Below are 24,610 nucleotides of genomic sequence, written 5' to 3'. Positions count from 1 at the left end.
CATAATAAATTTACCAGGAGACAAATGCATTTCCTATTGACCCATGCTAAATCTTTAAACAAACATCTCTGCAATCTTTTCCAGCCGTCTTGAGAGAAACTCATTCTTTTTACTATTGCGCCAACCAAAATGAGTACAACCAAGGGCAAAATGTGTTCAACAAGACCAAAGTAATAACGCTGCAGAAGGCAGACAAGCCCAAAGCATGGCCCAGAGGCTATTAGTTAACCTACAAGTTCAGCATGAACAATCTTGTTTTATATGGGCAGCCTAGAATTTAATAAAAGCAAGGCAAGTAGCAGCAGTTTTATTTACATTTCAGCTTTATGAATATCCAAACAAAAAGAAGGCACCAAAGACCACTTACAGGCTTCTCCTCATTTGCTGCTATTATGACAAACAAAACAAACAAAGAACTGCAAAACAGTGCAGAAGCATTAAAAAGGTCTTAGGACACAAAATCACCTAAAATGTTTTTAGACACTGGAGCATCCTGCAGTGAAGGCTCCCACTGGCAGTATTTTAGTTGATGGGAGTCTAAATCAATAGATAGGTCTCTAAAAAGCTGAATGCCTGTTGGATCTGTCTTACAGATCCAAAAGAAAGTGGACTTTTCCTAAATTTCTGTAAAATTTGCCTAGGCCATTAGTGTAGAAGAGCCCATAAACAAAGCTGACTGAGTATTCTTAGCAAGCTAAGAAACACAGGAGGACAAGAAGGCTGGCACAGAAAAACCGGGAATGAAGAGCTGAAGAAAACATTTGAGAAGAGCAAATGCAAGATTTTCTGTTCTCTTGTTCATCCAACTGTTGCTGTCACCCTAGATATCCCAACACCTCTCTCAGCAGCAGCCACTGCCACCAATCCCAGCACGAGCATAAAGCCAAGCAGGCAGCCACCCTTTAGGGTGGTTTTAGGCCTATGCTTAAAATTGGTGTTGGGCATAAGCAGGAGGAAAAATATAGACAGAACTGCTATTTTAAGGAAATGAGTTAAAGAAATGAGGTGGGGAAAAGAAAGAAGAACAGTGAGGAGAAAATAGACGTGAAACCCCAAGCTTTGCATTTGGAATAATTAAGCAGTGAGTTTAGGGTTCATTCTCAGGCCCCACTGAAATCAGTATCAAACTTCCAACTGAGCCTAAGGACAGCTAAGACTTCTAGGTCTCTCACAGCTTCTTACGTGCATCTTTTTAAACAGAAAATGAAACTCTCATTGACTAAGGCAGAAAAAGCTGTCTTGGAAGACAAGCCTATAAAAATTCAAGGTCAGAACAATTCAGCACACCGTAGGAAATACTGATTCACCAGAAGGCACATACTAGGTCTGTCAGAAGAGAAACTTCAGTGGTTGTGTACCTTCCTGTAATGTCAAGCAGCCACGAGACAGACATTTAAACCAAGCTTATGCATCACAGCAGCTGTGCAAAACAGCCACAACACATTAGAAAATTTTTAGTGTTTAAAAGAGAGACAAGAATTCAGAAATAACACTCCTTCCACTTCAGTACATCACCATACAATTGCCTGTCTCAAGAGACAGCACATCAAGGCACTCGCAGGATCAAGAGAACGGGAACTTTCATTAAAAGAATATACTGACACACAAAGTAGCTATCTAAAAAACATAAAAATAGAAAAGAAACACCATACCTCAAATACTGCCCAGCTAAGTTGCTGCTGGTACGTGATCAAGCTGGAATGGATTAGCAGTCCTTTCTTAGGGTTAACTTCAGCATGCTAACATGGCTCATGTTTTACCAGTTGCTTGAACTGAGGAAAGCAAAGAAAAACAAATGAGATAAGCATGATGGCCAGGTGTAGGCAATGTGAGCTCCATGTCAGACATAAAACAGCAGGCTCTTGTTTTCAATTGTTTTACTGATAAGTGTCCCCTTACTGAGATGAGGATTTATTCTTTACACCTGAGGGCTGAATACAACACTCCCCCACCCCTTCCTGGCCAAACTGCATCATTTGGATCTGTGACCTCGCTGTCTCCACAAGACACATGCTGTATTATTCAGATTTTTCTTTTTCTGATATTGGTCTGAGAGTGAGTATTTGCAGATTTGTCTTTCTATAGCCCCTAAAGGAAAGCTTCTTGCAATTTAATTTTTTTGTTTTGTTTTATTTTTTATTTTTTTTTGTGAGCAGCATCTTTCTATATTATCCTACTTTAATTTCTAGCCAATATTTCTAAGCAGGGCATGAGATGTTTTTTACTTGCCTTATGCAAATTGTACATTCCAACTTGAGCTGAAGACTTACCAATAAAAGCAGTGCCACGAGGTCAGTGTTCTTACAGGGTACTGTGAAGAAGATAGATAAAATAGACTCAAAGAGGAATCAAGGAACTGATGGTTATTCTCAGCAAAAGGAGCTTAAAAGGCTGACCAAACACAGCAGCATTAAACTGAGATCACATAGTCAGGACTTGTTTTAGGTCCTCAAGCACCAGGAGAATTGCTCAAATGCTTCTGAAGCCTCATTAAATATTAGCTGCTTCAATAAAAGATGTGAAAGCAAGTTGAGATCTTATGAACCAAATCTCCATGGTTTTATACTGCTCACAAGGGCAAAGTTGCACACTTGCAGGCAATTAGCAGCAGTTTTATTTCATGTGAATATAGCCAAGGCCAGCGTGTTTGAGGGGATGATACATAGCATGTCTGCATGGTGACCAACCCTCTCCTTTCCCAGATGTAGCTGGGGAACAACTGAGATTGAGATGTACGTTCTGATTCTCCATGGTTTTATACTCTAGATAAACATTTACATCTCTGCAAAGAGGCCATACAAACCTACTGGAGCAGTATAATTGCTTTACAAAAACTCTGTGGAGAGGTAGTTGACTAACTCTAGCATCTGGGAATAAGAAATTGGGCTGTTTATGCCCCAGCATTTGTTTCTAGGCCCTGTCACATGCTGACTGGGGGGAGATCTAGGGATTTTTTGCACCACAGAGAGCACTAGCATGAACAACTCAGAGTTTTCTAACCCTGAGGACTGCATAATGTTCTCCTCTAAGGCAAGAGCACAACCAGCTGGCTCCTCTTCCCCTGCACCTCCAGGCAGCGTGAAGGCAGAGCAGCATACAGTATCACCTTGATTTTGAAACAGCCACGCTGTCTTCTTAGAGTGGAAAATCACCATTTACAATGCCTGCAGGAACTCAGTGGGACCTGCTGCAGTTCTGGAGAGCACAATGAACCGCACCGGTTCCCAGACAGCTGCCTTACACAGGTGTAGGAAATCACTAAACCTGTGATACAGCAGCTGCTGCTGTTTTAGGCCACAAGATTTCTCCCCCACTGTGTGTTCTGGTCTGTGAGCCTCACTGAGTCCCAAACTCACTGTAAGCTGGAAATCCCTGCCTTTTATCATACTTTGATTCTGAAAGCAGCAGCTGCTCTTATTTCCTAATTTATTCTTGAGTCCAGGCTCAGTCAGATTACCATTTCTTGCCTGTTTGATGTGAAGGCTCTAGTTCCCTTCTTACTGCTGACCTCAGCAGGGCTGCAGCTCTTCAGGTGAGGTTCTACTCAGCTGGGAATCATTTTGAATCTTTTCAGCACAAGCCTCAGGTTTTCTGAAAGTGCATCCCATTGCTCATCTTTTCTTCTGCATGTCTTAAAGCGTAATTCACTTACATATCGTTCACCTAAGACTTATGAATAAAATAGTGTTATGAAAGTATGACTTAGTTTCACCTACGACTGATGTCAAAAGCCTCTCAAGGGAAGTGGCCCAATTAGCAGGTACCTATACAGTTTCTTATTGCTAACATTTAAGGACACCTTTCGGATATGTCTGAAAAAATACAGTTTTGCTGCAGTATCATCAAAGCAGCATCTTACTGTAAAGTTAAAACACAGCAGTTTTTCCTTTGAAACTGTATTTCTGTCCTCCCTCCTCTGAATGCTGACAGGCAGTGCTCCTTATTGTGAATTTTGTTTTAATGGTCAGTAACAGCTCTGAGAAACTCTTATAACTTAATGAACTAGCTCAGATTATTTGTCACAGTAAAACCTAAAGTTTAGTAAATATGATCTTTTAAGCAGTGTCCCCTCAGAGTTGGTAGGCAAAGCAGACTAGCAAATTCTGAAGCACTTAATAACAATTTATCACACCTATGTCACATTACTGCTGCACCTAGAGCAGAAGACACGGTGGTGTATACATGTCCTGGTTTTGGCTGGGATAGAGTTAATTTTCTTCCTAGTAGCTGGTATGGTGCTCTATTTTGGCTTTAGAATGAGAACACTGCTGATAACACACCAATGTTTCAGTTGTTGCTGAGCAGTGCTTACACAGAGCCAAGGACTTCTCAGCTTCTCATGCTGCCCTGCCAGCACAAGGAGTTGGGAGGGGACAGAACCAGGACAGCTGGCCCAAACCGGCCAAAAGGATGTCCCACACCATGTGGCATCCTGCTGAACAATGAAACTGGGGGAGTTGTTGGGGGTGGCGGCTGCTGCTTGGGTCTGGCTGGGCATTTGTCAGCAGGTGGTGAGGAATTGCACCGTGCATCACCTGTTTTGTATATTATTTTGCTATTATTATTTTCCCTTCATTTTCCATTTTATTAAAATGTCTTTATCTGAGCCCATGAGTTTTACTTTTTTTTTTTTTTCTTTTTTTTTTTTTTTCTGATTGTCTCTCCCATCCAACTGCAAGGGGTGGAGTGAGTGAATAGCTACGTGGTGCTTAGCTGCCTGCCGGGTTAAACCACAATGGTGTGTAATACCCATAATGTGATGAAAAGCAAAAAGCCCTTCCATTGGTCATAAAAATTCTCAATATTCAGGTGTTTTTTTCATATGTGGAACATTTACTAATTCCTAATGACTTTATACTTAAGCCTTTCCAGATTTAATTATTCCCTTCTTGAAAAAGGCTGAGAAATCCCACTTTGATCAGGTCCAGTGGGCAGCACTCACTTGAGGAAAGCTGTATTTCAAAAGCACCAGGTAGGCTACAATGCTGCAGTGCATCCATCCAAGTTCTTGCTCTTACACATTCATAATGGCTGCTCTGGTGAGGGCGTTCACTGTTCAAGTAAAACTAGCTGCTAAAATACACCCAAAAGTTGTCTCCAAAAAATAATTCTTTTGGGATCTGCAGCTCCTACGCTCTGGCTTGCTGCTTTTCCCGTTCAGACAAACCCAGAAAACTCCAGCCAGCCCCCTTAATGCTTTACTCCTTAAGTGCACATCTAGAACTGAATATCTTGGGGCTGACAACACACCCCTGAACTAGCTCATGCAGCACATCCCATTCCAAATGTTTGAAATCCAAGACCTCCTCAGGAAAGCAAAAACAATTGCACATTCCTAGTACCAAGACACATTGTTAAGACAACCTTATTTGATATAACAAGATTTTTTTTTTTTTTCTCTCAGGAACAGTTTCTGAATCCTTCCCTTCACTTTGACGTGAAGAGTTTTCATGCTGCCACTGCAAGAGCTTACCCAGAAATTATGCCGAAGCTGCTATCTGTAACAAATGCTCAGATATATCAAGAGTAATAACCTTCATCAGCCTCAGACTCTCTGCTTTGTGAATCAGGGTATGCCTGCAATGCACTGGAGCCTGTAAGGTGAAGCTTTACATTAGTTGGTTTAGGCACACAGGCAGGATGTAAATTGCCTCTGAGAGGCAAAGTAATCCCAGACAGACTTCTTTGCAGCCACAGCCAGCTTGCTTGGTTATCTCTGTGTGGCAGGATTTTGCAGGCAAAAATGTTTTCATGTACTTGCTGGACCCAGGCTCCTTTCTATCTTCAGCTAGCTGCCAACTCCTCTGTACATTTTTTTTTTCCCCATAAAAATCAGCACTGCTCCTGGCTGCGTGCTCCCTAGCTCTTAGATAAACTTCCCGCCTCTTCATCTGTTGCATCTCTGCACGCTGCTGGGAGCTTTGATCATAGTACACCTCCTTCTTTGCACCGAGCTGGTTACATGTAGGAAGTCACATCTCCACATGTTAATATCTCCATCCTTAGTGCCTTACACACAGATTTGTTTTCCCATATAATGAATGGGAAGGGATACAAGCTGAACTCTGTAATATGGGAAGTACTGCTGTAGAGTTTTACAGCATGCTACTGCCTGTCCTTTGCAATGTGCAACAAAGAATTATTCAGCAATCTGACCACGCTTTTCTGATAAGTTTTCCACATACTACCACCACTCAGCTCCTCCCAATTTCAAACCTCTGTGCAAAGACATCTGGAGGCACACAATTACAAGTACAGTAGCACCATCTTCATCTGACTAAAACACTCGTGACGAGCAAGCACTCAGCAGATGAACTATTGCTCTCACCACTCATATGTGCCTGCTACAGCGCAGCTGCACAGGGCAGGCTGCTTTGCAGCTGCCTTCTGCACCCCAGCTGAACATCATCCTTCCTAGCAGACACATTTGTAGAGAAGATCTTCCCAATGTTCAAAGCTACAGGTGTAATGCCCTTCTGCAGTCTTCAATCGCTCTGCATTATTTAGTTATTCTGAGTTCTGATGTACTTATTTACAACCCAAAATAATACAAGCAATGTGCAGTTAAAAGTAAACTGCTTTAATCGCTTTGGGCAAGTAACAAGCAAAAATTCCACAGAATGCATTTCTTTTTGTTTCAGGGCCTAACACTCAGCACAATTAAAATGTTAAAGCCAAGTACAAACCCTCTGAAAACATTGTTCTTAAAGGATTATATTATGTATTTGTATTTATCAACTTTGAAGAATGAAACATTAATAAGAGGTTATTTCCTGTCTACCCAGGACATCTCACATTGTAGAAAAACTTAATTCATCTTTGTTCAAGACATCCCTCTCCCTTTCAGCTATCCCCAGAACCCCTCAGGAGGGAAATAACACTTCAGTTCTGTCTTTTTAACGTGCCTGATTTACATAACTCTAATGATATTTAAGTGCCTTTGGCTGCACTTTCCTTTCCTTTCTCTGTTTCTTTACTCCCAAACTCTCAAGGCAGATGAAGTAACAGTTGGCAGCATCCTGCTCGTTACAGTGCTGCCTGTGCTGTTCCCTAGTCACAGGACTGTGGTTGCAGCTGGCTGAGTGGCTCTCCAGTCCTTGTATGAATTCCAGTTTCCCTTTGAGAAGCTACTTCCAAGTGTCCTCCCCAAAGGGGGGAAAAGAGCTCCTCCTTGGAGTTGTGCCATTTCTCCAGGAGGAAGGGCTGGAGGAAAGCAGGGAGGTGCAACAGATCAGGCCAGTTCTGGTTCAAGCCCAACTTCTCCCCTTACGTGAGCAGGGACAGTTCCTATGAGCATCTGCACCATCCAGACCCCGTGTGAGAAGACACAGACATCACTCTGCCCATCAAGTCCAAGAAAGAGACAAAGACAGCAAACCCTGATTAAAGAAATAGCAGACCTGAAGGGATGCAGAGCAGGACAGATTTGGATCTGGGGACTGAATTTGTTATAAAATAGGGACTATATGTGGATTTTGCACACAGGATGAAAGGAATCTCGGTAAATACGCATGATCTTCAGCTATGCTAATCTTTTTCACTTCCTAATGGTAAAACATGGGATGGCGACCCCAAGCCACGTCTTTTAGGGCATTTCAATGTTCCCAGTCATCAGCTGGCATTTGGCCTTCCTTGCTACTCAGCTTTGTTGTCTGTTCCTGTTTGGCATGCTGGCTCTTTCAATTTTCTTTTCCCTCTGTACACAAAGGAACTTGAAGTATGGGAAACAGAAGTAACTGTTTTTCTTCACTGCTTCCCTGATAGTCCATGTGGTAAGTGAAAAAGGAGAAACAGGAGTGTTCTCTGTCACTCCCAAAGTTGTGCCAGCAATCACACATCTGCCACACAATTTCTGCTTTCTGTCTTTCTAAAAAGGGCTTGGAGTCCTTACCACGCACACAGGCAGAAGACCTGAATAACACCCCCTGCCTTACAGAGAGCCCCAGTGGTGGGCTCCAAACAAACTACCAATTTTCAAACTGTTTAAAGTGTTGTGCAAAACACCCACAAAAGTGCCTAAAACCAATGTTAATCCATGGTGTCCCCTTTTTCCTTTTGGCTGTGACAGCCACATGCCACCTTCTGCACCGATGCCTGGCACAGCATTCAAGCTCCTGCTGTCACCACGATAAACCACAATTCTTCTTCCATGACTGAAATCCAAGCAAACTGCATCCAGGAATGCTAGAACTACTGAGCGTTTTCTTCACAGAGAAAGATGTAAGAAGTGCAAGCTTGCAGCAGTCCTTATTCAGGGTTTTCTCAAACAGGACAGTATCATTAAAACAACAAAGCCTTCAGAAACAGTTACATTCACTTGATGAACCTCTACCTGTATGTAACTGTATGCCCCATCCCCTGCTCCTACTAACTTTTTTTTTTTTTTTTTCAAACCTGGATTTACCAGGAAACCTTCAGCATTTTTCCAAAAGCATACAATGTGTTCTGGGTTAAACCAAAAATAAAAATTCATTGTTCCATTGCTTTCAAGCAACCCTTAAAAAATGCTACCTTCTAACAGAAAGCAGCAAGCTTTCATGTAAAGACTAATAAAGTCCTTTTATGGGTCATAATATCACCTCATAAAAATTTGTGAGGACTGGACTACTTTATGTGATTATGTTTAACAAATAAAATCATTTGAAAGGAGCATCCATCTCCCTCAGAAGTTTAACTGGAACAAGACCCCACTGTGCATTCACTATATTATCTTTCTGGCTATTGTAAATTTACTGTTTGGTTAGAATAGTTCACTGTGGATACACAGGGCGTTTTTCTTTTTTCCCTTTTCAAAGAAAGAAATCTGACATCAATGTATTAATAAAGGCAGAATAATCATGTAATCAACTCCGTATTATGAAGTGACCTTGAAACCATGACAAAGGCTCAGCCACAACCATCCAAGTCATACAGTGTGCTAGAGGAGGGAGTGGTCCTTGGCACACATAAAACAGCTTCCAAAGGATGCATCTACATAGCCCAACTTAATTATGGGGGCTGTAAATCTACTTACACTTCACCGGAATGGCATGATCTGCTGATCCTCTCTTGCAGTAGTGAAAAGATGTGACACTGGTTTCACAACATTTGTAGTGGTGTATGTTCATAGGCCAAGTATGAATCAGCAATGAAGCCCTGCGATGTGGAAATCAGTGTCAAAACAAGACTTTGGTTTGGTCTGTTTGTTTTTTTCTTTCTTTTTTTTTTTTTTTTTTTTTTTTTTTAACAGCTGAAATACACTTAACAGACAGCAACTGGTTATCACTGGATCACTCACACTGTAATATTCACAGCTCAATTTAAAATAGAAGCATTTTCTTCATTCCTGTCTCACAAAAGTATCCTTTTTTTTGTAACAACAGATGTCAAGATGTTGCCTGGGTACACACTATGCCAGTGCCTGTGGTAAATACGTGAGCAATTTCATTACCCAGAAACAGAGCTTCCAATAGTTCCCTGAATATAAATATCAAACATTCCCCTACCTCAGCCTTCCCCACACCTTCCAAGAATTAATATAAGTCAGCTTCACTCCTTTCAAGCAATACTAAAGCCTCCAGCACCCTATTTGTCCTTCAGAACTATCTCACAGCTTCCTCAGTGCAGCATGCTGCTAACACCGTATTGTCTGACCCCACACTGATTTTGTTTTTTTATCATGGCTAACTTAGCTCAGAGAAAATGGTTTCTGGCCTAAGAGAACATTTAAGCACTTATTGATCATAACAGTAGAAAGACAGAGAAAGAGGCTGTACCTCTGTTGACCAGAGAGTTCTGCCCCAAATGTAATTTTACCTCCCCAAGATGAAAGAGAAATACTCTGACATTATACAGACTGAGAAGTATATGGCTTCCAGTACAGTCTTATTACTTTTCCAGAAAAAATCTAGTTATTATTCCAGGAACTGGCTAAACTCATCACATTCTACTACCATACCCCTGTATTTTCATTTGAAGAGTTGTTTCTTCTTTATTTCCAATCTCTATTTCTTAAACAACTGCTGTGGAACATAGGAGAAATGGATGGCTGTCCATAAGGACGGGGAGTGAAGTGAGTTTAGTGAGAAAATCTTTTAAATCCCCGTGGGATGAATGTTAGCATAGATTGAAAGACAAAGATATTTTAGCAACTTCTGTTTTGTAATTAGGGGGAAGGAAATTTCTTTTCCTTTATTTCATTCTCAGAGCAGCACTGTAGTAATAATCTTCCCCTGTTTCTTTTTATTTTTTCCTGGAACTGCAGCATCATACAAGCCCAGCAGGACAAACTGTTCTTGTGAAAAACTGTTTTTTCCTCTGATCTCTGAGAATCTGAAATGGACGGATTAAATGTTGATCCTCTGATTTTCCTTTTCCCTTGTCTCCATGCATACATTTTGCTCTTGCTAGCTTGCTGACCAGTCTTCAAATATATTGCTTGAATGGCCCCATTCCATTAGGGAACTGACATCTCTTGCTTTGGAGTGTTATTAATATCAGTCCTTGAAAGCATTTAACCAATGACAATCTAACATTAGCTCACAATGGGATTTAAAGACATTATGGTTCATTAATTTATGGTTTAATGCTGGCTTCTTCCAATCTGTTGTCCTTTCTCATTACAAATGGCAAAACAACAAGCTATGAAGTCTACAGAGTCCTGCACAAAATGCTTGCATAAGTGCTTCATTTATTTACCAGTATGATTTATACATACAAATTCTGCCTGTTTTGCAAGTCAGTTGCCAAAGAATAACTGCTGGACTTATGATAGATACTATTTTTACTTCACTTTTCCTTGTTTTGCCTTTTCTCTTTCTGCACAAGCAATTTACGTATTATATTTTCCTCTCCCATAATTTCTCGATAAAATATGAGAAACATAACTGGTATCAATCAAACTCAACTGAATAAAAGCAATAATATTATTTAAACCTTTTGAAAGAAGACCTTCCTGAACAGAAGGACAGGTTGGTAGTTACAACTAATTTAAGAAATGCAGGCAGAATGATGTTCAATTCTGTCATAACCCCAGCTCTTTGCAAAATTAGATCAATGTAATCGGGTTTTCATTGTTCAAAGAAAATAGAAGGAACAAAAAATATGTCAAAATGTCCTGTTTGGAAATTGGAATAAAATATTTCACGTCTTCATTTTCTGTTCTGACCTTTCCAGTATTGCCTCCTGGTAAGCAGGAAAGCGGCTGTGCTGAACAGGTCCAGGGAACCTTGGTGGACACCATGCTTAACAGTGTGCCCTGGCAGCAAAGAAAGCCAACAGCACCCCTGGGCTGTACTAACACTGCAGATGGTGGATCAAAGGAAGCAATTATCTGCCTCTGTTATGCACGTTAGAGCATATCTCCAATGTTGATTCCAGCTGTAGTTCCACAGAACGGGAAAAATAACATGTTCAGTAAAGGGCTACCAAGATTGTTGGGGACTGCAGCACTTGTCCCGTGAGGAGAGGATGAGCAAGCTGGGCTTGTTCAGCTGGAGAAGAGGAGAGACTGACCTTCAGGAGACCTAGTAACAGCCTGCCTGCACCTACAGGAACTTACAGGAGGGACAACCAGACTCTTCACAGCACTGCATGGTGCAATGGGCGTAAACTGGGACAAGAGGTTCAGACTGGATATAAGGAGAAACCTTTTTCCGTGAAGGCAGTCAGGCAGCAGAACAAGCTGCCCAGAGAGGCTGTGCTGTCTCCATCCTTTGCAGTTTTCAAGACTCAGCTTAGCAACCCCATAGCTGACCCTGCTCTGAGCAGGAGGTTGGTCTAGAAGCCTCCTCTGCTGCCTTGCATTCTGAATTGTCCTACAATATTACAAACAAAAGTGAATTCTCTTCCCAAATTCTGTTACATGCACTACACAGGTAAAACTCTGGAGAAACAGGACCTAGCACTAGGAATGAATTTCTCTGATAGATTAGTAAGATATTAGTATTCCAAGGTCAGAAAAAGGATGGATCTATCCTTGTTTCCAAAATGTTATTTTTTCTCTTGATATCTTCATTAAGTTTTGTGTACAATTTCGGTATTTGAGCTTTGGGGACCAAAACACTCTACTTTTTCCAATTTTGCAGTGTCTGAATTCTGGGATTAGTGTTTTTTGTATTATACAAGGTAACAAGCAATGCCAGAGATTATTGTACAGCCTGACTTTAACCCCATGCTGGCTAAGATATTAGAATGTTAATTAAGTATTAGCAATGACAGCCATAGGCTCACAGACAGAACAAACTCCCCTTAATTAAAATGCTTACTTAAACATAGCCAAGATTTTTCAACTTCAACATAAAACAAACAAACAAAAAACCTCCATGGTTACTTATAAATGCATTTTAAATACATTTTGCATTTAAATAAGCCCTTAAATTGTTATGATGTGAATCAGTCCTGCCAAAATTAAGCTCCCATTTTGATTGGAGGAATGAGTTTATTCAGCAAGATTTAGAGGTGAAAAAACAAACCAGTGGTAATGTGGTTACACATTAGTGCAACTCTGTATCATTCAGAAAGTGCCAATTCTGCTTAAACCTTACTTAAGTTGCTCCACCGGGTATCAATAATATGCACTGCCTAATGGAAATGCCTTTTTCTAATAAAGGGAAGCAGAATATATTTGTGGGCAACTTGGGGCAATCTCTTAGGACTGCCAGTACCTTAGCAAGAATGGTCTCTAATACAGGTTTCATTGCCTTTACTACTATTTTTCTTGTCATTTATTATCTCCCACTCTGACTGAAATACACTTGTAATGAATAATTTATAGCATTACACATTTACTCTCCCAGAAAATGCAAATCATAACTGCGTCTACATCAATAATAAAATGGGTAATCAGATACACTAAAAAAAGATATATAGCAAATGCTTACAGAGATTCACCAAAATTACCAACTATCCATTCTTTCATCACCATCTTGCTCATCACAGACCACTCTAATCCTTGAAAAGCCACTGAGCTATGTCACTGTGGATTCTGTGACCAAGCCAATCTCCTTGAAAGTCTATGAACATAGTAAAGAGAGACCTTTATTTTTATTTTTTATAAAGGCCTGCTCGTACAGAGAAGCCTGAGAATAGACTACAACTAAGGCACTAAGAAATGGGCTACCTTCTCTTCCCCTTAAACAGCTACACACTTTTTTTTTTTTCTTTGTGATGACTGAAAGATAGTTTCCATGAAAAAGATATGATCCGAAGACCAAGAACAAAAGCCGGTATGTTCTGTGTTTGCTAGCATATGTAAGATGCCGAAAGGCAGGCAGGCATGAAAAGCCCAGTCATGGAAAAGCACAGTCAGGTCTGCAGTGATCAACCATTCCTAAGCTTTCCAACAAATGGGTAAAACAACCAATATACAATAACAATACCTCACATTACCATACAGAAATTCATTATCTATCTCAGCTCAGACAATAGAAGTATAAAATGTTCTGAAGAAGTTCTGGGTCATGATTTTTTTTTTTCTTTTTAAAGGTAGAAGTATCAGTTTTTACTTGAAAATAATTAGTGATAAAATTAAGTGCACATAAAACTTCAGAGAAGAAAAAATTATCATTCAGTCTCATCTTCTTAAAATCTCACAAGAATTAACACCTTGCATTTTTCTAGTACCTCCTATTCACCAAGTACTTAGTGTTGGTGAAGATAAATAAATTAAATCTTGTATTTTATTTGTGGGTTAAATATTTTACAAGTACGAATTCTAAAGAAAACTCGTGGGTTGTTAATGCTTATCTAAGGTGTCTGCAGCAAAGTAAGGAACAGCACTCACGGATTCTGATTCCCCGTCCTGAGCTCTTCTTTCCAGGTCATTCTGACTGCAATTCAGTTTCGGTGCAATATGGAAAATGTTCAATGCAGACATTCTCTGCTTTACAGAAAGAAGGAGAAATAATTAAATGGACAATGAGTTGTTCCACTAGAAAAATCAACAGATCTAGCCATCTGCCTCCATCCTCCCAACTGCTGTAAGAGGAAGCAGCAAATTCTATGACCTTTCTGCTGGCTTCCCACAATGAGAAGTTCAGATTACCCCTGCTTTCAAGTGCAGTGAATTACAGAGCACATACTTCCTAACCCCTCATACTTTACTTGAATGAATGAATAAATGAGAAAAATGGAGTCAGTCATTTATGATTTCATTTAAGTGACACTGGTGAATTAAAAGTCAGAACAAAATCAGAGGAGAAAATAAACAGTAATAAAGGGAGTATGAAGAGGACAGAAGAGTTTGACTTTCTTTTCATCTGTGATCCTTACACAAGCAGCATTGACTTAAATGCTCTTAGATCATTTTTTGTTAATGAATTTACATGCAAGATGCAACAGAGTTAAAGGTGATAATTAATTTCCAACCTTAAGATCATGCTAATAGCGACTTTCTATCCACACAGTAGTCCTTGATTTCTTACACCCCTCCGGGATGGACCATTAGGTTTGAAATGCCCAATGCCACTTTCAGGACTATTATACTTTTGAACTAATTTTTACAAGAGGAAATGTTAACAGTCTGCCACCAAACACAACTGGGTACCAAAGTAGAACCCAGAACTTCATGGTCAGGTGCAGATGAAAATCTTGAAGCAGCTACCTTAACGAGTACATAAAAGATCGCTCATTTTTAAAGCAATGCTTACTGATTTTTATGCTGTACCTACACATCTGGGGAGGGGAATAATGTGATCATTTATGCTCATGAAAATTTTTCTTTAAAGCAAACTACATGAACTGCTAAAAAGATACTGTATTTATACAAGAAATAAAGCAAGAAAAATCTGCAAGCTCCCCTGCTTCACAGAAAAAGAAAAGTTCACACAAAGCAAGTGAAGGAGAAGGGAGGAAATAAAAAAGATGGGGAAAGGAAAGGGGCTTTCTGAAAAGGCATTAAAAAAAAAGAAGAAAAAAAAAAAAGTAGTAATAGTTTGCAAAAAGAACCTCAAGGAAGAGGAAGAGTAACTTCTGAAATGAAACTTTTCTATGGGTAATTTGTCTTAGAGGAAGCTGGTGTGAAGCACCTCAATGAGGAAGCTCAATGAACAGATGGGAGCTACTCTGGTTTTCAGAAGTAAAGGTGAACGAAGTAGGTAGAATCATTCAGATACCTTTTTTGTAAAATTCAGATACTTTCTGAAGGGAAAATCTGAACTCTCCATTCTTTTTCTAACCAGTTTAACTCCTTAAACAGCTCATTGTGGGATAATGAGAGACTCAATAAAGAGTCTGAATGTCCCCCACGAGGCTTGTAGGAACTCATCTAGTTTTACCTCCAATTCCTAATTCTCTCAATTTCTTAAAGTTTGGGAAAGATACTCAGGCCATTCTTTCCTCAAATGGAGCAGCTCAAACAATATTTTCCTTGTTTCAGCAGATCTGGGCAGACTGCAGAGACTTGCTAAATAATGGTTCTGTTAAGGCTGCGTTTCAGATTAAAGTAATTTCAATTGTACATTTAAAGACTTTAATGAATGGATTTAAAATGTGTTCAAATGTGTAAGTATAATTTAAACAGTAAATTCCAACTTACAAAAACTGTATTGAAACTTGGAGACATTTAGCAGGAAAATAAATGACTTGTTTAAAGTTCCAAAGATAGCTCCTAAATTAAACCTTTTCCCCTCAGTTTTCATTTCATTGCGCCTCTTTCATTTCAGATGACAATCTTACTCCACACGTGGATGTGCCCTGTTCTGCACTCTACCTCCACAATAGCCACATTCAAAGTCTCTCTTCCTACCTGCAAGGTGTTCAGTGACCATACTAGACGTTGCCACATTCCAGGACAAATCCAGGGTCAAGAGTCCACAAGAAGAGCTCGTTACCAAGTGGAAAGTTCCTCTGTGCAGAAGTCAGAGGACTGCAACCAACTGCCAAAGAATAAAAGACATCTCACAATTAACATTTTCTGCTCCACCTGCTAGGTGCAGATCTGTAACCTTCCATCTCTCAGGAAACATGTTATGGAGTGTGCATGTAAAAAACCAGCCCAGTTTTCCTTCTAAATGCCCTATGAGAACAGAAACAAATTGCATGCATGATTTCTCCCCCTGACCCCTAAAGGATTAGAAAGAAGCATCTGTGCCTGACAATCCTGTTATCTAGTTTATTGTGAAGGAATATTAGTTTTGACTGGATTATTATCATTGTGTCTAGAGCAGAACAGGCTACCATTCCTGTGAATTTTAGCTCTGGTCAAGGAAACACAAATGAAATGATTAGCCATGGTTCCAGGAAGTCACTGTGCTGCAAAAAAAAAAAAAAAAAATCTCAATGGAGTTAAACTGGTGTGTAAGTCTCACACTAACTCGTCATATAGGGGTCATTTTTACCCTCAAACAAGCTTCGTTAATCTGATTAAAGGTATATCTGTTTTTAGCCACACTTAAGATGCATTTTAGTTTTAGTCAGTTACTTAATAATATTGAGGATTTTTCTCAGTTACAGGACCTATTCATAAAAAAATCTGATATATAACAAAGACTGAATGAATTTGTCTTTATAGAAGGTAAATCTTTAAATTTGACCTTTAATCAGAGGATATAAAGATGTTTTACCAGGGCAGCTGAGAATTATTATCCACTGACAACATTTGGAGAAGCTAAGGTGCAGAGTCTGGAATTTTTTTCTTATCATGTTTCAAGTCACTGGAAAAGCAGAAACTAAGCAGCAGTACCCTGAAATTCAAGAGTTTTATATCAGATACAGTAATACACTGCTTCTCTGTTCTCTGTGTGGCCTGCACTTTGGAGCAGAATAAGGACTAATATATATAATCACCTTGATATGGTCTAACAGGTTACTGTGACTCAACTGAACCACACTGTGTGCATTTACATTTATTCTGCTCTCACCATGAGCAAAATCTGTTTCAGTTTAAGATTCCTTCATTGCTGACTAAATACAATTAAATTTGCTTTTTGTTTGCCACAGGCTAAGCATGAATTCATAAACAATACTGCAAGTCAGGCACTATGCAGTAACTTGCTAAATCGCAGCAATTTGGTCACTAGGATAAGCTCTCATTTTGATGAGGAAAATCATGGTAATCTCATTTTGTTCAAGACCTGAAGACCTTCCCTGGTAGAAGTCTATCATACACTAACTGATACCATTATTTATGTTGACTGATCACCGATGGCTCACTATTTTGATCTCTGATCTGTAGCCTTTAAAATATATCTATGACATGCATACATAATAATCCTATCTACAATGTTTAATATGTTCATCAACACCTCATTGGAATTGGAGTTCTCAGATTTTTTATGTCCCTGTATCTTGCAGCTTTGCAAATCAAGTAGGTATTCCTTCAGAGGCTAAATATCAAGGCTGGGGGAAACAGCACAAGGACCTGAATCTTCAGAATATTTATACAGCAGACAAATTTTTGCTCTTTCCTCCCTGCCCCGTGAGTCCACTCAGTTTTCCCTTCTGGAATTCTATTCATTTATTTATTTATTAACTAAAGGATATTGAGAGAGTAATGTGCTATGTTCTAACTGGCTAATCTTCACCTATAACAAAAAATGCCTACTATTATGGTTTCAAAATGTAGAAGAGTGTCTACAGACAAGCCATAGAAATCCTGTTCCTTGAGCTCTAGACAGGACAAGGAACAAGTTTTATAGCACTTGACTGCTGGGGCTCCACAAGATAGACGGAATAGGATGCAGGCCTCTGTTCTCATCTTTATGACAGGGTGAGTGGATTATTTCAGTTAGATGACGCATTCCACGAGCAAACACAAACACAGAACAGATGTCAAAAGAAAACACATTTCTTTTCATGCAGAAACAGCAGATGGAAGCCTGCATTACAAAGCCTGCAAGGTAGGGCATTCATTTAATATCGACTCATACTTCCTGATCATGCTTATGCTTACTTTGTATCACCTCATCTGGTGTTTTTCTTACATTTTCTTGCTTGGAACCAGAAAGGGTATTCTGGTGTGATACTCTTCTAGAGACAAACCCCTCACTGAATAGTTTCACATTACTTTAATTAACGGACACCACACTGTCTGGGTTCCCAACAGTCACAGTTTCTATTTATTGGGAAACCTTTAACTCTCAGTGAGGACGATCATTATCTGATACTCTACAAGTGAAGTGTCTGATGAGAAGAGCATGATTAATCAGAAAGTATTCTGAACAGCTAGGCTTTTGGTGACAGGCCCATAATCAAAGAGGCATTAAGAATGTGCACGAAAGCAATTTTGTGATTAACACACACATGATTCTGGCCACTGCTGCATGGAAAACAAAGTGCTGAGAAGGACAAGCAGACAAAAAGTGAGCAAAATTTCTTCTTTCCACAATTTTGCAAGTGAGATCTGAACTGAGTAGGAATAAAACTGCAGTCACCTACTCCATTCAACCTACAAGAACATTAGCTACATAAGCTAGTAAATAACAAACTTTATTTTCCTGTATCCAAAACTACTGACACTCCTTGCTCATTCCCTTATGGCTTAGAATATGTCATGTAGTAAGATTTAAAAAGTTTTATGTTTAGCTGCAAAAAAAGCTAGGCTATGCAGAGCAAACCAGCATTTATTAGAGTCAGCCTGCCAAAATGGGTCTGCCAAGATCCTCTCACCAAATGACAGAAAAGACACCTCACTGTGGTAACTTCATGATTTTTCTGTTACGTGTTTTCTTTACCCATTTTTGTCAATTAATTAAGATGGTAGCTTGTCTTGCTGTCTTCCAGGCTGCCTAACAGAGAATCATGACCAAGTATTGATTCTATTAACTTGTCAGGGACATCTACAAGATTTCCAGAAGGTAAATATTCCTGGTACCCTCACTTCCAAAGGCTTCTTTTATAACAAGGAAACACAGTAAAGGATCAAAACCTGGAAGTTTTGACTTCTTTTGGATCATTGTACTCCAGTGTTCTTTATCACCCCTAAAACTCTTGCTACAATATTGCAACAAGAGAAGTATGCATTTACGTGATCACTAACCTTATCAAAACATCTGAAGGTACAAAGGAGTTATTGCAAAGCTATGCTAAAATATGATTTTTTACACTTCCACGGTAAATAGAATATGGTTTAATCCTTTTTAAGCTACCTTAGGACATAAGAACATGCAAACAAGTAGCTTGCTGTGAAGTAATAAGTGTCCTGAAAGTTTCCATCTTAACAAACATCACACTAACATTTTGTGTGCCACAGTCTGAGAAGGGGACGTTTGGAAATACCTATTACAGATGCTTCCACTCTTGAGTTAATAGATCTATGCCTACAGGCAAAAGTATCTTGAAAATTATTTGAGACACTCTCCACTGCTGTAATCCTTGCACAGCCCTTCACCCTAGCATAGAGTGGGTATGAAATACAGCAGCATTTTTCAGCCACTTTGTCCTCATTTTGCACAGATGTAAATGACTGCAAAGGTGCAGAGCAATGGAGAATCTGGCACTTTATAAATATTAATTAGCAAAGAATTACACTGCCCCTTTGTGGTGCTAAGCATTATCATTCCCATTTTACAAATGGTGCTGCAGTCACTGAACAAGGTTAATTTAGTAGTGCACAATGGCATAGGACAATGACTGAGCCAGGAATAGAATAAAGGCATCTCAGAGATGCTTGGTAGTACTGTGAGCCATACAGTTCCACCTCTGCACATTTGCATTTTTTGGTTTGCCCGTCTTGCTGTGTCTGCTCCCCAAAACAGCTTAAATGACATCATGTTGCTGTCTCTTTACCTGGGGAAAATATGTGAGATTCCCTGCAGCAAAAAGCTGTCAGTGTCACAGCACAGCACAACCAGCCAGGGATGGTTTCCCCAGGGACAAGAGGCATGACAGCCAACAAGCAAAACTAGCAGCTCTAAGGGGCTTTTTGTTGACAGAAGGTTAGTTTTAAAATAAGTATTATCATGTTAATTGTGCTATTTCCATTGACTCTCCAACTTTAAAAGTCATTAGAAAGCAGCCTCCACAATCTAATGACTAAGGTGCATTATAAATAGCAGGCATCTCAAAAGATTCAAAAGGCTGATGGAGCACACAAAAACCTTGATATTTTGATGAATCTTGGATTTTTGCAACTTGCAATACAAATCAAGATCTCCTGCATGCTAGGCAGAAATACTGTGGGGGTTTTTTGTGCTGTGAGGTACAATTTTGCTAACGCCTTCCTGGAATAAGTGTCAGGACTGTCCAGCAGTTCACATCACAAGCACTGCCAGTTAATATCCATTTGAAGAGTGCTTGGTCCTGTATTGAATTGATCTGTATGTCTCTGAGCTGATGACAGTCACTGATGTTTTAACTTAGACAAATGCATTGTCAATTGCTTTGAACCTTTTATAATTAGTGCACCTGGACAAACAAGATTGAACTTTTATAAAATAAAAATGGTTATGTTTTAAATCTATGCAAAGCGAGTACAAATGAGTATATAATGTGTGTTTGTCTTCCCTGTATCAGCCAGCAGCATTATGCCCCCTGTGTTACAGAAGATAGTGAGTGCCAGTGACTAATGTTTTAAGGGCAATACTGTCCTGTGGAAAAATACATCAGCACATTCATAGAGCTGTAATACACAGGAAGACTTTGGGCTGTCACCTTTTCAAATGCAACAGACTCTATTGTACAAACTACTGGTTTCAGGATTACAAAACCTGACAGCTTTTCCTGGACTACTAACGGGCACAAACACTCTCGGATAATTATTATCAAATTATTTATTTGATACAGGCCCTTTCTCTTTCTTTAATAAAGATATTAAAATGACAACAAGAAAACATTGGCTGCAGATCCACTTAATGTGAAAAAGACAGTCCTTGCCTTCACCGAGAAACAGAAACAAGCAGATGGTGACCTCGGTATTAATGGCTCATAGCAGGCAAAATTCCCATTGGCACAGAGGGGTCTGTGACACTGCAATGAGCACAGAGCATTTCATAAACCCAGTGCTGAGCACCACAACAGTGCCCTTCCCACCATGCTTAGAGGAAATTCACCAGCCCAGTGATCTAGATGTTCATGTTTTCCACTCCAAAGTCCCATGTCTCTGTCTCTGTCTTGTTTCAGTTTGTGAATGTGGGTATGTCTCCTTTTCTACGCACAAACACACACTTAGAGCCTCAGCAAATGCTTAGCAGCAAGAACAATCTAAGGCTACGGCTGCACAGATCTAATTTATATAGTATTTGACCCAAAAGCAAACTGAGTACTGTGTATTCTACACTTCACTCTAATACTATGTTGAAGCTGAGAAACATGGCACACAATGAAAATCAAATGTTATAAAACCACTACATTTAACTGTAAGCAATGCACTTTAGGAAATGCAGCATTGCTTCTCAAAAATGAACTTCATCGACTGTAACTGCTGTTAATAGAAGCAGCCACCTCTCAAAAGAATTTGCATTTTTAATGTTGAATGAATTGTGACAGGACATCCTTAACTGCCTACTGACATGTCAAGGAAAGGACTAATAATGATGTCCCCCCCCTTCTTCATTCTTAAGCTTTGCATTACAAATACCAAATATTCAAACATTATGAGCATCTTCTCCTGCCTCCCCTAAATGTCATAACATCAGTGTTACTAATACAGTGTAAACATGGTTTTGTGCTTCTCAATTTAACTTTTGGTGCTGCTGTTGGACAACTAGTATGAATAAACTCAGCAAGAAACCAAAAAGGAAGGAAAGGGAATTTTATTTCAGTCAAAACTCATTTCACTCACAGTCATTCTCTCATAGATTTAACTCATTCTTTTAAGCTCATTCTTTCATATTCACAAGCACTAAGTAGCCTGGCCATGACAAACAAGGACAGCAGCTGTCATGTCCTTGTAACATCTTCCAGGTCCTTCTTAGATTGGAGATCATGGTCATAATGTTTGGATGTGCCTTTTATATCCTTGGCTTACGGCTTGTCAACCTTAAGACTGACAGTGACTGTGAAATACTCTCTTAATTTTTTCCCACCTCTCTGAATCAATAAACACCACTGATGATTTACTCACTGCCTTTTGTTTCTTTATTATGGGGGTTTATAGTTTTAATTCTTTATCTTCCTGCCGTATTTTCTTTAGATGAGAAAAGCCCAGTAAATACATGCTTTTAGGTGAGGAAGAACCTTTTTTAAAAGGTCGTTTTGAGTTTTGCAGAGAACAGCAAACAGTAACTGGCTCACTACACAATGAGCCCAGGAGCTCAGGAATAGTACATGACTTGAAAGCAGTCAGGGCATGAAGGATTCTTCCGCTACATTTTTTTATTTGTTAGTAGTTAGACATGGCTGTCTTTATGCTGATGCAGTTCCCAAGCACTAGGACCAGATGCACTGAACACTTGTAGTTCTGAGACCACCTGCCAGGAAAGGAATAGAACTATTGTTTGCTGAACAAGGCAAGGGCACCTGCTGATAAGATGCACTGCTGCATATCAAGCAACCATCCCCACATTCCCTACAGCCCTAAATAATGTTATGATCTAAAAAACTACGATGAGTTTTTCATGCGGATTGTCTCCCATGTGAGGAATTGTGCATGTCTGTGAATGAAACCAGTGTGAGTGTGAAAACTGCAAGCTGAGCAACAAGAATTGGAACGAGCTGGGGAAAAACTCACTATAGTCCTAAATGACGATATAATGTAAATACTTCTCTAGTCCTATATATGGCTGAGAAACCTACCCTTAAGACACTAGATCCCACTTCCTCACAATCCTGGCAAATTCTGTGAAGCAGAGGAAGGGTCCTGCTGCCCACAATCAGTCAAATTCAACTTTGTTCCTTAGGTCTCTTCCTATTTGCACCGTAAAGAAAAGAACCACATGTTTCAGACAAGCTGAGTCATCACACGCTTTACAGAGTTAAGCACGTAAGTAGAAGAGTAGCTAAGAAAAATATAGATGCCAGAAAAGAAAAAATACGCATTTTTCTGTAGAGGCTGTTGAAATAAGATGCAATGTTGGTACAGAAGGAAGCACTTAGCTGCTAAACGTTTCACCTTCAGGAAATTACAGTCAGTTATACCATCATGCCAAAACCACCAGCAAGCCACCCCAAAGATTAGCTGAGGGTGTCCTTTACAGACAGGCTCTCTGAAGATAATAAACATTCAGAAAAGCTTGGTTAGACCGTTGACCTGAATCTGCCTAGACCTTTTCTACAGCAAGATAATCTAAGAGACAAAAGGCTTAAACTGAAGAAGGGACAGGTTTTATAAATACTTGTAAAATATAAGTAACCCAGTTTTCAAAGTGTAAAAAAAAAAATAAAATTCAAAGTGAATACTTCGGAAATATAGGAAATAAAACAGTTTCATAAACAACTCTCCCCTCTGCCCATTGTACCAAGACAGATCCTTGCTGGTAGGCATAGCTTTGGATAACGAAGTAACTTTCTGAACTGCGCTGAACTTTGCCAGTCTCCTCTGATCCCAAGGAAGTTCATTCTGTTATCTCAGAGACCTGCTGTCTGCTCCTCTGAGCAGTCCTGCAGTCCCTGTAGGCTGCAGCCTCCCAGGCCCACACTGGGACTCTCCTCCTGCCATACCTTACGACCCTGGAATCAGCTCCCCGAAACAGGCCCTGTAGCTCCCCAAAGATATACCCACCCCCCTGCTGTCATTTCCAAGGGCTCTCCTTTTATGATTACTTCTTGAAGGGATACAGCATGCAACTGAGAACACTCACCCAAAACAAATACCATCTGTCACATCTGGGAATTTTAATTTGTGTATGCATTGACCTGAGACAAGCTCTGTAGGCAAGAACTGAACTAGATGCAGTAATAAATTTGCTTCCCCTAAGCCAGTTCCTTCAGATCTCCTAGTAAATACAAGAAGAAAACAGTTTCCGCAGACCTAATATTCTACAATAGGGTGAGTTATTTTTGGAGCAAGCAAGTCATATAGGCTTTGACGGAAGTAATGGGGCCTGGACATCCCCATCCATCCCCTTACAAAGGCAAAGTTACACCACAGTTACTCTAGAAATATTATCATCTTCCACATTGATAATACAACGGAGAATATACTATGTTAATCATGTAACAGGCAAACGTAGTGGTGCATTGAGAATGTCCCCGTGACATGGTCTGACAAACAAATGGCCTTGTCACATAGCCAAATCTGCACCCATCACCTGAACTGCAGTTGTAGGGTGGCTGTCATGTCATCTGTTAGTTGTGTGATGGGGATGGGAGAAGGACAGACAGCAGGACAGAAGGATAGACTGAGGAACAGGAGGAAGCCTGGGAGGAAACCTGTCATGAGTTCTGCTCCCAAATACAATGGAAGATACCATTGTTTTGGAGGAGTTGGGATGAGGATGCCAGTTCTATTTTTTTGGAAGTTGTAGATGAGGGTATGCCTAAATAGTCCTTAAATTAGAAGCCTAAACGTTAGGCACACTCTACTCCAGCCTCTGGGCAACAATGACCAGGTTGGCCTAAAATCTGTATCTACAGTTGCATGAGTTTGAATCTCTTTCCAGATGGAATCTCCCATTTTTTCTAGGGAACCACACCCTGATTTCATACAAGAGAACTAAACTACAAAGGGATAGCAACTTCTGTTATCGATCATGTTACTGGCATCTGAAATGTCTTCAGCAAATAATCCAAACAAAGCTTTAGCAATCAATCAAAA

General features: G+C 39.8%; 3 long non-coding RNA genes across 8 annotated transcripts in view; 2 read left to right on the top strand and 1 right to left on the bottom strand.

Moving 5' to 3' along the window:
* Positions 1-24,610, bottom strand: part of LOC311438067 — a 68,568-nt gene that overhangs the window by 31,166 nt on the left and 12,792 nt on the right. For 2 of the 6 annotated variants that reach the window (XR_014693903.1, XR_014693904.1), the window contains exons 5-6: positions 15,725-15,854; positions 13,763-13,861 (exon numbers count right to left, since the gene is read on the bottom strand). This is a non-coding gene — a long non-coding RNA (uncharacterized lncRNA). Of the gene's footprint in view, positions 1-1,652; positions 1,773-2,270; positions 2,312-2,396; positions 2,517-3,508; positions 3,621-9,013; positions 9,136-13,762; positions 13,862-15,724; positions 15,855-24,610 lie in introns of those variants that run through there. The other 4 variants (XR_014693906.1, XR_014693907.1, XR_014693908.1 and 1 more) reach the window with 4 other exon arrangements.
* Positions 3,657-5,964, top strand: LOC311438071. Its single transcript, XR_014693913.1, has 2 exons — positions 3,657-3,760; positions 5,405-5,964. It is a non-coding gene; the product is annotated as an uncharacterized lncRNA (long non-coding RNA).
* Positions 17,757-24,610, top strand: part of LOC311438070 — a 27,021-nt gene continuing 20,167 nt past the window's right edge. Inside the window, exons 1-2 of the long non-coding RNA XR_014693912.1 lie at positions 17,757-17,816; positions 22,755-22,837. This is a non-coding gene — a long non-coding RNA (uncharacterized lncRNA). The remainder of the gene's footprint in view (positions 17,817-22,754; positions 22,838-24,610) is intronic.

The sequence above is a fragment of the Aythya ferina genome (assembly GCF_964211825.1).
Source record: "Aythya ferina genome assembly, chromosome: 5".
Lineage (NCBI taxonomy): Eukaryota > Metazoa > Chordata > Aves > Anseriformes > Anatidae > Aythya > Aythya ferina.
This window is presented reverse-complemented; position numbering and strand designations above follow the sequence as displayed.